The following is a 9,506-nucleotide window of genomic DNA, read 5'->3' on the forward strand; positions in this document are numbered from 1 at the left end:
TAGACTTAATTAAATGCAAGTATTCATTTCCTGTCTTTAACACGACTTGTTTTTCTTAAAATGGATGCAACTTGCAAAACATGAAATACAAACCTTGCTAATCAGCGCTAGCAGCTGGCAAAAAAAAAAAGAAGTCAGCAATGTTTTTTTTCTTTAACCTTAACCCTGCTAATGGAGAAGAGTTAAACGACCGAGTCTATGCAGCTTAAACGGTGCGCACGTCGGGTTCTTAGCTGAAAGGGTGGTAAATCACGCTCACCCCAGTCCTTAATCTTTTAAAGAGGATACAAAATTGAACCTAGTCGCCACATCACATACATCCTGTTCAATGATAAAAAGGTAACATCTATCCTCGCTCCAGAGTAAATCTCACGTTGAGGGCATATTTTTTTTCACTTTACCGTGAATCGGGCTCGGCTGCACAGAGGAGAGAGCAGAGCAATGAGGTCACGGGGACAGGGGAGTCACACGCTGGCTGTTTGAACACGCGGAAGATCACTGAGGGATCCACAGTATATGGACCCTCCGTGCGCAATCAGTCCGCACTCCGGATTCTGAATCCTGCCATCCGAGTTAAGATCTCGGCAGAACCTGAAGCGCAGTTCCTTCTTAAAACTTAATCTGGTGAGCATTTCTAGAATCGTACTTGTATAGATGCAGCCTTTAATGTGTTGCTAGGTTAAAATTGATGACTTCTTGTATTTCAGTAGGCAACTGCCCTCTTGATTTCAGATTGAATTTCTTTAATACAGGGGCGCTTTTATGATGACAGAGTCATGTTCAGGTACTTTGCTTGATGGAGGAAGCTCATTTCAGACTCTGTGATCTGCTCACCTGGAAAGGTCTGCTGTACTACTACAAGAGAGAAGTAGAGTCTGGAAGAAGGGACAATTTTATGATGCTTTGGAAGGTAGTTTTTTTTTCTTTGAAATCGAAATGAATCAGAATATCAGAGCAAAAGACAAACTCTTGGTTTGGTTTAAAGAGATATGGTTTTAAAACAGACAAAATGTAGAAAACAGGTGTTTCTCACTTTTGGAAAAGAATGGACCGGGGGTATTTTACTAGTTGCAGTGCTGAGCTCACCGGGTTGCAGTCCTGCAGTGTTGCACCAGGGTCAGTGGTGCAATGGATAACACGTCTGACTACGGATCAGGAGATTGTAGGTTCGACTTCTGCCTGGCTCGGGTCGTTTTTAAATGCATCAGGCTACTCCCTAAGTAGCCTGTGCTACTTACTGTATTGTAATCGTACCCAGTAAGAGATTTCCTTCATGTAAATGAACTGCACCTGACAGCTTTAGAAAAACACCTGGGCTCAGTACGGTGCTGAGAGCTCATCGTTGCTGTTGTTCTAATTAGCACGCACTGCATCGGCTATGAACCCGAACTTTTCAATTATTCCGATCAGTAAGTCAACACGTAGTCCACATGAACGGTAGAAATATTCTCTTGTCTGTCTCTTGTTTGTATAGAACTGAATGTCCCTGACAATGTACTGTTAGTTTTAATTGAAGAACGGCATTTGTGTTCAAATATACCAGACAAGTTTACGTAACTGCTCATGTGACACTCAGTTGTAATTAGTCAAGAAATAAAGTCGAACAACAGCTGCGGGTTTGATTCTGAACGTATGAGATTGCAGCGCCTTTTACTTCCATTGACAAATGATAGAGATTCGAAGAGAGATCCTTCAGACCAGCAAGCAAACCCACGGCTATTTCGGTTTTCTATCTAGGCAACGTTGGTGTCTGCAATAGCATACATGAAAGCGTGATGCAATTTCTGTGGCTACATTTGTTGCACGTCATGCACAGTAACAGTGTTTCTAACACCAAATAAAAAGTCAACAATTAGCTATGACGCCTTCTCCTCAGTTAACCCACTGAAACCCTTGCTGTTAACAGTTCTTTACTGCGTGCTTTACGAGCACCTACATATCGTGTCGGTTCTTTCAGCTTTATTCATTAGGTTTTCAAAGGCATAAGTAGAGCACCAGAGGTGCGAACGCAGAATGTATGGTAATCTGAAGAACTGCTTTCCATGGCAGCGGGTCCAAGCGATTTAGCGTTTTTATAGTACCGGGAAAGGAGAAGCGGCACTTTGCCTTTGCCGCGCAGGCACAAGGCGACGTGCGGCAGACGCAGGAGTCGGCAAGTTCCGAACCTGCGCGGGGAGTCCCCAACGCATTTCGAGTCCATCGCCTTAACCACTCGGCCATGACAAAAGCGAGCTCGCTGCCGCCGCATTCCTCCTATAATCTAACACGGAGTGCGAGGTGGCTGCGGAAACCTTTTTAAAGTCGCTCTCTGTTAAAAAAAAAACCTTTCACAAGATTCGTGCCGGCAGACAGACACGCCTCAGAGGGTTTAAGGCTGGCTTCACGTTCAAATGATAAAGTCCCCCAGTCCGGATGTCAAAATGCAACTTTGGCAGACAGAAAAAACATCAACAAACCACAAATGTGGAAAAGGATTTTACAAGCTGCACCACACTGCACTTTCAAAAGCATTTACATTCGTGTTAGACGCAGGAATTGCCTTTGATTTGCGCGCTTACGAACGCCATGGAAAACGAAACAAAACTAAAGCCCTCAGCTCCTGCACTTGATTAAATGCTGTTACGTGTCGCAACAGGAATTTACGTCATCCTACCACTGCAACACGGGGAATAGAGGGAAATGAGCACAAGCTACGAATTGTCTCTAAACAGTCCCTACAGTTGTAAGACGCCTGGAAGCGTGCGCCCACATCATTAATCTTTGCGCATCTGTGCAAGGTAAACTCTGGAGCAGTCTCTGAAACGGCTCAAAGGAAACACGTGATTGATTCCATGTGCATCTGGGGTTCATTTCTTATTTACATTTAATTCAAGGGAAAGGCTTGGGTCAGTTTCAGACGGCCTCCAACAGCGAGATTCAAGCGCCCCACCTTCAGCCCAATCTGCGCCGCCAGAACGCCAACGGCTCCTCTGGTCTTTGGGGTGCGGTTGTGACCCTGTAACCTAAAGTGTTGGTGGCAGACAAATGGAGACTAACAGGTGATGTCCTAGGACATGACTACATTGTGACACTCGGTGGGGATGGTGACCATTGCTTGGAAAAGAGTGCGAGGCCCCTTTAGAAAAACATTTTGTTAACAGGCATTCTGCCTCAGCCTAAACACCTATAGCTTGCAAAGCGCATGCTATTAGACAGGCACCTCTGCAAGACCTTAAGAGTCTCTTAAACTAGTGATAGTAAGGTGTTCCCAATGGGCGATGTTTGGCTTTCAAATCATCTGTCTGTGGAAGCGCCGAGATGCAGCTGTTTAAGGCTTAGAAGCAGCTGACTGTTTCACTACCTAGCTGATTACTGTCAGTCAGGGAGCTCAGAGGTGAAAAGCCTGTCTGAGAGACAATTCGCCGTCGATCAGTTCAATATGTTCCGTACCAGCTCGGCGCACCTGAGATCATCTTGGTAGCCGTGTAGCTCAGATGGGTGAGAGCGTGTCTGTGTGTACCACCGTGATTGGATGCCGGTCCTTCTCAGGTCACAGTAAACCTTCTGCTGCCTAACTTTCCTAATTTTGGGGATCCCTTTGTAAAAGCAAAGGAAAAAAAAAACTGGCTCTTCATCAGCATGATCGACCCAACCCAGTGTGCCCCAGTGGCCTAATGGATAAGGCACTGGCCTCCTAAGCCAGGGATTGTGGGTTTGAGTCCCATCTGGGGTGCTCCTGTCCCATTTTGAGCGTACAAATGTCCTTGTGATTTGCAAAGCTGCAACCCCACCTTACTCAGTGAGCGTCTCTGCTTTTCTCTCACATACAGTTGGGAGAAAAACTTTTGTAAACAGCCCTTCGGAATGATGTGGATTTCTGCATGAATGGCTCCTAACATGTGATCTTATCTTTATCTAAGTCATAATAATTAATAAAGAGAGTCTGATTTAACAAATAACACACGCCCAACATTTGACATTGCTGTTTCTTTATTGACCAAATGGTTTAAACAATCAAGGTCATTGATGGAAAAAGTACGTGAACCCTTATATTAAGGAGCTAGTGGAACCTCCTTTATGACAAAAACCTCAACCCCCACTTTCTGTAGCGTCTGGTCAGACCTGAGCAGCGGTTAGGAGGTATTTTGGCCTATTCCTCTATGAAAAACTGTTTCAGTTCATGTATATTTTTGGGATGTCTTGCACTGAACGGCCTGCTTCAGATCACGCCACGGCACTTCAATGGGATTGGGGTCAGGACTCTTACTTGGCCATCCCAAAATACGGAATTTCTTTTGTTTCAGCCACTCTGTTGTTGATGTACTCCTTTGTTTTTGTCATGCTGCATGACCCAGCGTCTTTCGAGTTTTAGATCACAGGCAGACACCCTGACATTCTGCTGTAGATTTTCCTGATACATCTTGGAATTCATCGGTCCCTCGATGATTGCAAGCCGTACAGCCTCCGCCATGCTTCCCAGGTGGGATGAGGTTTTGGAGTTGGTATGCAGTGTTTTGTTATCTCCAAACATAACGCTGTGCACATTTACCGACAAGTTCAACTTTTGTCACGTCTGTCCACAGAACATTGTTCCAGGAGTTGCTGTGGAACATCCATGTGGTCTTTAGCAAACTTGAGAGGGGCAGTGGTGTTTTTTTTGGGGGGAGAGCAGTGGTTTCCTCCATCGTGACCTCGCATGATCACCACTCCTGTTCAGATTTTTTCTTATGGTGGACTCATGAACACAGACGTAAGACAAAGTCAACCACCTGTTCGCTAGATCCCATCCCCACTCAGCTAGTCAAAGATTCCCTCGAAGGACTGGCAGGACCTATAATTAGTATGATGAATGCATCGCTTGCGTCAGGCGTTGTACCTGATCAATTTAAGGTAGCGGTTGTTAGACCGCTCCTTAAGAAGTCAAATTTGGATCCACAAGTTCTTAACAACTACAGGCCTGTCTCAAAGGTCCCATTTCAATCTAAAAGTCTTGGGAGAATAGTTGTTGCCCAACGTCAATCGTATCTGGATTCAAAAAATATACTTGAGAAATTTCAGTCTGGTTTCTGAAACTGCATTAACAAGAGTCGTAAATGATATTCTCTTAGCTACTGATGCGGGGAATGCAACAGTGCTTGTGCTTCTAGATCTTAGAGCTGCCTTTGACACGGTTGACCTCTCTGTTTTGTTACACAGGCTTGAGTTTGAGGTTGGCTTATCTGGAACCGTCCTTCAGTGGTTTACTTCACATTTAACTCATCGTTTTCATTATGTTCAAATATCTAATAATTGTACTGCTTCATCAATGTCACCAGTTCAATTTGGGGTACCAGAAGATCAGTGCTGGGACCAATATTGCTCTCTCTCTCTACATGCTGCTGCTAGGTAGGATAATATGAAAAAATAATATGAACTTTCATTCATATGCTGATGACACTCAAATAAACATTTTGTTTACACCAAACGACAACTCTTCTATTATCAGTTTAGTTAAATGCATTAAGGAAGGAAATACTTGGATGTGTGAAAACTTTTTGTTACTCAACTCTGAGAAAAATGAGGATCTGTTGATCGGAGGCAACAATACTGATAGGACTACTATAACTTCAGCACTTAACTCAGAGGATTTAAACATTTGCCTCAAAGAGACAGCACGTAACCTAGGCGGCATATTAGACACAAGGCTCTTAACAACTTGCATTGTTAAGTGCCTTGGGACAACCTTGTTGTGAAAGGCGCTATATAGAAATACATTGATTTGAATTGAATTGACAATGTAAAATGTTGTGTGTGTTGTTTGTTAAACAAGACTGTCTTTATTTATCAAAAAATAAAAGGAATTTGCTAGGAATGCAAACGTTAGGTTGCGCTTCTTCATGCTGCATCGTTGGCATGAGTGGAGCTTTTTAAACGTCTGTACTTACTGTGCCCCATAAGAAATCGTTTGTCCCCGTTCAAAAGAGATTGTGCGATGTCCTGCAGTGTTCTCAAAGCAAACCTTTGACAGTTTGAAAAGAGGAATTTATTCTGCTTCCTGTGCGTGCAGTAGTTACAAAGTTGAACGTCTTTACACGATTTGCTGCAGTTTTCAGTGGGCGGGCTTTGTCAGATGGCTTGGAAAAACGCACTGTGTTTCGGCTTGGGAAACATCATGAGAAGTGTCCTGCATGTTTTCTGTGTATAGCTGTCTTTTAACGCATACAGAATTCATTCGAAATCATTGATTTCTCCAATTAACAAGGGTCCCTTAAAAGATGAGTCAAAGTAACGTCTAATCGGATTAGTTTCCTTAGAGCTGGTTCAGAGTTTGCTCAAGAGTTTACCTTTCACAGATGCGCAAAGAAGAATGTTGGGGGTGCATGCTTCAAGGCGCCTTACAGCTGTAGGGAGTGATTCGAGACGATTTGTGGTGTGTGCTAGTTCCCATATACCGTACGCCCCGGGGTGCAGTGCTAGGATGACGTACAATACCGCTTGGGCACGTAACGGCGTTATATTCAAGTGCGGGACGTGAGGGTTTTCGTCTGTTCATTTTGTTTTGCTCTGCTTTGCTTTGTTTCGTGGTCAAGAGGCGTAAGGTAAGTCGTAATCCAGGGAGAACACTGGTGGCAAACAGTCCGAGGTGAGAGGCGAGGTCCAAAGTCGAAAAGGCAGAAACGCCAGGTAGAGCTCTCAAGGAGTAGACTCAATACCAGTGGGAAGCAGGTAAAGATGGTAAAAATAGCACTGCGTACCGCACGGTGGAGTGTGTGCAGGTGGGTTAACTCATGCGGCGGCGTTTGTTAATAATCACCCGCTGCTGGTGCTGTTTAGATTGCTTAAGAGTTGGTCTTAACTGCCTGGCGGTCATGACAAGCTCCTCTTTAAGCTGTGGTTTAGTTTTGCATTCATGTGTTTCTAGAGCAGTTATTTATGGGGGTGGGTGGGTCTTTCACAGAGGCTCAGGACAAATCCCCCGCCTGAAAGTCTAATGTGTGCGTTCAGACAGTCACAGGTCAAGAGCCAGGCAGGAGGACAATGGACAGAAGAGCCAACGAACTAAAAATAAAAGAACAGATATGAAAAAGCCACCATCTTTTTCTTTTTGACATTTTCCGACTTTCATGCAAGCCAGGACAAAGTTGCTCGTAGCTACTTGTGGATTCAAATACTCTATCGAGTGCTTTGATGAGTTTTTGCAATTTGATTGTCGTCCTGTCAGCCTGTTTCTGTTTTTTTTTTTCAATCTAGTGATGGAAAGTAAGAGGGAAATGATGGAGCAATCAATAACCGCTCCGGAAAAATGGCAGAAAGAAATGGCCCGTCACTAAGGACATTTGTGAAGCAGAGGAGTGACATCACCACAAAGGCAACTTATTCTGCTGATCGTTTTGGTGAATAATGATTGAGGCGTGTTAAGAGAAAGGTAGCTGCGTCAGCATGCTTAGGCTGCAAAGGATAAAGCAAAGGTTTACTCCATGCTGAAAAGAGAAGAAAAGAAGCACAACGTTTCGGCTGTGGAGCCTTCTGCGCCATCTTCTTTAGCAATGGTGATGATGTTTACATTGGAAAAACTGAGACACGCATACTGGAGGGGCTTGAACCACCAACTTTTCAGCACCACAGAGTCTGACAGTCTTTTGTGCGCCCTACATTTGCAGGTTTATGGTCAAAGAAAACAATCACTTGCGCTTCTTGCAGCCGGCAATCTTTTTCCACTGACAACCAAGAAATGGATTTCATCTTTCACAAGCTGTATGGATTTCTTCAAAAACAAGTTATTCCAGAAAGGAAATGAATTCTTGCATTAAACTGAACCAAGCTGTACATGTTTGTCTGAAATGAGACATGCGGCACAACAAGACACGGAGAGAGGCACCGCTGGTATTCAGACCCAGGATCGCCTGCTTACTAGGCAGGCACTTTAAGCCACTAGGGAACAGCGCCAGCAGAGCACCGCGCTTTTACAGACACTTGGACACATCTGCGTTCGGTGTGCACTTAACCTGCTCTCTGAGCCCGTTGCCTCCGTCCCATTTAATAGCAGAACTGACGCCAAGAGAAATGATGAGAAATGGCATTTATCTGGCACTTCTCATGTCCAAGGAGCTCAATGCCCTTGACACCTCCCCAAGGCGACAGAGCTGTGCATTCTTTGGCGACAACATTTTTTCTTTTGTTTTATTTCTATACTTATTGATAGAATAAAAACGATATGTCATGTACTGTAAGGGAAATGTCTCTTTTCATGGGGAAAGCTAGCACCAGCAAATGTTGTGTTTAGAAGAAGTGATTTAACATGACACGTGACCTAATTTACCGGAGCAAAAGCTCACCCAGCAAGCCCTGCTTTACTTCTACAGGAGAGAAGTACTGTAGAGTCTGCAAGATGTTCAGCTGGGTAGCTACGTCAGCATGCCTCGGCTGCAAAGGAACAAGTAATAGGTTTATTGCATGCTGAAAAGAGAAGAACGGAAACACAGCGTTTCGGCCGTGAGGTCTTCTCACACCTGAAGAAGCCTCACACCTGTAAAAGGCTCCATGGTTTTCTTTCTTCTCTTTTCAACATGGAATACACCTATTGTCTGCAAGATGTGACAAGTTCACGGTGTTTTGGAAGAAAACCTTTTTTCTTTGAATTCAAAATCAATCAGAATTTCAGCATGACACACCAACACTTTTTCTGTTTTAAGGAGATGATATTTTAAACCTGATAAAAATAGTAGGAAACACAAGTTTCTTGCTGTGAAAATTTAGATGGGGAAGTGTACTACTGGTAGCAGTGTAGAGCTCTCTGTGGTGGAGTGCAAGCGCATGTTCTATGGGCCAGTGGCGTAATGGATTACGCGTCTGACTTCGGATCAGAAGATTGTAGGTTCGAGTCCTGCCTGGTTCGTGAGGCTTTTAAACCTCTCAGGTTCCTCGGTAACAGGTTGCCGTCATGTATATGAACTATAGAAAAGCATCTGCCACAACAAGTAAATTAGCACGCAAGTGCGGGCTAGTTAACACAGAACTGTATGGAGATCATCTCCAGCTCCGAGCTCAATTGCAATGATAAAACATGCAGAACAGAACTGGAGAGCAGCTGAATTTGTGCTCAGTAGGGTGGGGAGGACTCAGCATTGCTATTGTTCTAATTGGCATGAACTGCAGGGGATCTGAATCAGAACACGTCACTTAGTTCGATCATTGCGTCAATATGTAGGCCACGTTAATATAAAATTATTACTTTGTCTGTCTCGTCTTTGTATATAGCTGAATGTCCCTGACAATTTCATGTTAGTTTTTAAGAACGACATTGGTGCTAATATATACATATATAGCATATAAGGAACACGTAAAAGTTTAGTCCATGCTGAAAAGATAAGAAAACCGCCACAACGTTTCATCTTGGAATAAATCTTTACTTGTTGTTTTGCAGCCTACCCATTCTGACCTAACTCCTCCCTTGAAATTCCCTAACAGATAAGGGTACGTAACGGCTCATGCGATGCTCAGTTGCAATTTGTCCCAAAACAAACAAGAGCAGCAGCTGAGGGTTTGAG

General features: G+C 43.9%; 2 non-coding genes across 2 annotated transcripts; both read left to right on the plus strand.

Annotated features, from left to right (window-relative positions):
• Nucleotides 1-3,639: 3,639 nt before the first annotated feature.
• Nucleotides 3,640-3,712, plus strand: trnar-ccu (transfer RNA arginine (anticodon CCU)). Its single transcript has one exon. It is a non-coding gene; the product is annotated as a tRNA-Arg (tRNA).
• A 5,069-nt stretch (nt 3,713-8,781) lies between these two features.
• Nucleotides 8,782-8,854, plus strand: trnar-ucg (transfer RNA arginine (anticodon UCG)). Its single transcript has one exon. It is a non-coding gene; the product is annotated as a tRNA-Arg (tRNA).
• The last annotated feature ends 652 nt before the right edge of the window (nt 8,855-9,506 follow it).

The sequence above is a fragment of the Lepisosteus oculatus genome, unplaced genomic scaffold (genome assembly GCF_040954835.1).
Source record: "Lepisosteus oculatus isolate fLepOcu1 unplaced genomic scaffold, fLepOcu1.hap2 HAP2_SCAFFOLD_74, whole genome shotgun sequence".
NCBI classification, from domain to species: domain Eukaryota; kingdom Metazoa; phylum Chordata; class Actinopteri; order Semionotiformes; family Lepisosteidae; genus Lepisosteus; species Lepisosteus oculatus.